Source organism: Tupaia chinensis, unplaced genomic scaffold (assembly GCF_000334495.1).
Source record: "Tupaia chinensis unplaced genomic scaffold, TupChi_1.0 Scaffold000050_1, whole genome shotgun sequence".
In the NCBI taxonomy this organism is placed as follows: Eukaryota; Metazoa; Chordata; class Mammalia; order Scandentia; family Tupaiidae; genus Tupaia; species Tupaia belangeri.
Genome location: NW_006159508.1, coordinates 2,573,832 through 2,577,370, shown reverse-complemented (window position 1 = coordinate 2,577,370; position 3,539 = coordinate 2,573,832).

Here is a 3,539-nt window from a genome sequence, read left to right as displayed (position 1 = left end):
GATTAAATGCACATTTAAAAAATGTAAAAAATAAAATAATTTTATAAAGGAATAGAATATGTAATATCTTTTAGAAAGATAATAATAATGAGAAAGAATTCACTTTTTAGAAAGAATGATGGAAAGAACGGTGCTGCCAAGGAAAGCAGCCCTGAGGAATGGGTTTTGTGTTATACCGGGGCTATGAGGGTGCCCAGGGAAAGTGTGGCAGTGCCTCACCCAAGGGGTGGAGGGGCAGCACTGGGGGAGTGTGTGAGTGTTACACCCAAGACCTAGGAAGGAGAGGACCAGGGGAGAGTGTGAGTGTTACACCTAGCGCTAGAGGAGCTGGAGAAGACTGGAGTGTTTGGACTACACCCAGGGGCTGGGGGAGTAGGGGACAGGATGGGGTGTGCTTTGTGTCATACACAGAGGCTGAGAGGTGGAGGAGATGAATGGGTGAGTGTGTTCCGTGTCACACAAAGCTGGAGGAGTGGGGGGCCAGACTGAGAGTGTGTTTAGTGCTCCGCCCAGGAGCTGGGTACGTGGGGGCAGGGCTGAGAGTGCCTCAGTGCGCTTCAGGTCATTAAGGGCTGGGGGAGTTGGGAGAGGACAGGAGCGTCCAGTGTCACAGGGAAGGCTGGGCAGTGCCGAGTAGTACTCCCAGGGCTGGCGCTGGGGAGAGGTCTGGAGGAGCGTGTTCAGCGTTACACCCAGGAGCTGGGGAATGTGTTGGTGGGACACACAGATCCGAGTCGAGAGGATGGAAAGAGGGAAGAGAACAGGAGTGATAAGCAGTTCGCCTCTTTTTGCCTGGGTTCTCTGTGGTCCCTGTTCCTTCTGTTCTTCATGGGCCTTCATCTCCTGTCCCTCCTCAGTTACACCTTTCATAAGTATTTTGGCCCACTGGGGCTGGCCCCCCAGCACAACAGTTAAGCACTCTGTGTAGGAAGCTGGATCTCACATGGTTGATGGCAGTTCAAATCCGCAGCTCAAGGCTGCTTGAAAAACATGCTGGGCATGTGTGCATGCGCCACATCCTCACAGGATGGAGAAATGGGATTGCAATGTGACCATGCTCCACTTGGGGGGTTGGAGGGAGGGTGCTTTCTCTCTCTCTCTCAGGCTCCCTTATGACAATTAATTTTTTTCTACCCACCTTTATTAGTCTAATGTGAGTTGCCCCCCCTGTTCCCTGTTGGTAGAAGATGGAATCGAGAAGGGGAATGTGATGCTGTTTTCTAAGCCCCAGGTCACCCAAGGCCCCAGACATCCCTAGAGCCCAATTCCCCTTGTGTACAAGACTCTGGGGCTAAGAAGGAGGTTTATGAAACACTGTGACACATGTTTCTTCAGGACAGTCCCCTTTCCTGGAAGGCAGTGGTGTGGAATGTCAAGCTCAGAAAACGTTACAATGAAATTAAGGAAGGATTTGGCATCGATTCATCTTCCGCTGCAGTGACATGTCTCCTCCTATCCCCGCCTACCCCACTTCCCAACCTTCCGTTCTGTCTACACAAACGCCACCCTTCGTTATCAGTTTCACCAGCTCCTTTTTTCTAGGGGTGTCCTTTGCTCATTCTCTTTTGGGAGCCTAAGTGGCTAGCTCCCTGTTAGGGGTAATGGTGTACCACCATCCCAACCCCTGCTGGGGACTTGGACTCAGAGGGAACCCTTCCCTGACAGTCTCAGGATGAGGGCTGCCAAGGCACCTGCTGCACTGAAGGGAAACATCTGCTTGTGTTGTTTACATTTCATCCAGATGTTTGGGTGCCATGTAGATGCAGCCTGTGGGCCGTCTGTATGCTGTGGCTGGAAACTGAGCTTCCCCCTGCGTGGAGCTGGGAGGAAGAGAGGGAGGGACTTTGAACTGAGAAGCAAATGGGGCCAGGCGGCAGACCCTGCCAGGGTGCAGTGGGGGTAGGGAGGCAGGAAGGCAAGACTAGGAACTGGGTGGGGGTTGGGGGTCGCAGCAGCAGCAGCAGCAGCAGCAGCGTGGCACAACTGCACCGAGATTGCTCATAAACATCTAAACATCTAAACATGGATCTGTTTACAAAAGTACCTGCTGGGGGGGAGGGGAGAGGAGGAAGGGGGGAGGGGGAACACTCTCTGAATCTTGATTTTGAAACCTTATAGCGCTTCACACTGCATCCCAGATGTCTGAGAAAGGCCTACTGTGTGCTCTGCAGGCCCCTCTGGCACCCCGACAGACCCCACTCTCTCTGCATACCCTAGTCCCCACTGCGAAGGCAAAGAAAAGCTGCGCTAGAGGCCTCCAGCCGAGAAGGCCAATTAACAATGCCTGGCAGTGAGCATAAATCACCGTGCTCCCCCTTTTCCTGGACTCAGGGCTGGAAAGTATCAGAACTGTGCAAATACTTGGGATGTTTCTCTTTATTAGTGATAAAATATTGGACGTCAGCGTGCGCCGTTTCATGCCCTGCCTCCGACAGTTGGAGCAGTAATTGTGATGAATAGGGGTCCAGGGGCAGGACTGCAGGCGTTTAAGAAGGCTCTGTGGATTGAAAATATTAGGATTGATTAAAGGTCAAATACTTTATAAATTTATCAGTGCTGGATACATTCTCCCTAGGCGGGGGCTACCCTTTCCACCAGTTGAAAAGAACTCAACGTGGTTGAATGTCCCAGCTCCTCCCCCATGCCTCACCACATTGAGCCTACAACGCTGATTAAATGTGCAGACATTTTCCTGTAATTTGTGTACCCTTTTGCTTTTCTTGCCAGGGATGAGTTCAGTGCAGATACCTGTGAGCAGAATTCTGTCCGTTTCTCCCTTGGGTTGAACTGATGGGGGTGGAAGCTGGTCTAGGCTGGTTTGCTCTGACATCCCAGCAAGCCTCTGGGAGCTGCACCATCAGGGATAGTTACTACCTACCCAGAGAGCCTGCAGGACCAAAAGAAGATTCTCATCAGCAATAGTCCTTCCCAGGAGGAGAGTCGAAGTTCCTGTTATTAGATAAAGAGATCTTTTAACTCTTGAACTGCCAGGGAGCTGAGTGAAATTCCATGTTTAATCATAGTGGCAGACCTCACCGGTCCCCTTATGATAAGAGTAATTTATTTTATTAATGTTTTAATGTTTATTTTACTCATTTCTTCCATGAGTGAGAGAGAGATAGAGAAAGAGAGAGAGACTCCACCCCCAGCTTCAGCTAGCCCCAGATCATGGGCACACACATGCCTGGCGTGCTCAGGAAGGTATCTGGACATGAACTCAGGACCTCCCCATGTGGCTCAGTCTTGCAGAACATTGTGCTTTACTGCTATATCACCACCAGCCCCCAGGAGTCATTTATTGAACAGCTATGGGACCAGCAGTTGGCGCAATGGCTATGTCGCTGGACTCCCATGTAGTCAACCGCGGTTTGCGTCCGGGACCCGGTGGTTTAAACTCATGCCAGGTGCGTGTGCGTGTGTCCCCAAGATCCCGAGAGGAGAATGGAGAAGGGATTGTGGCATGGCCATCACCCCTGGGGGATGATTTCTCTCTTTCTGTCTCTCTGTCTCTCTCTGTCTTTCTGGTGAGCGCACGTGCC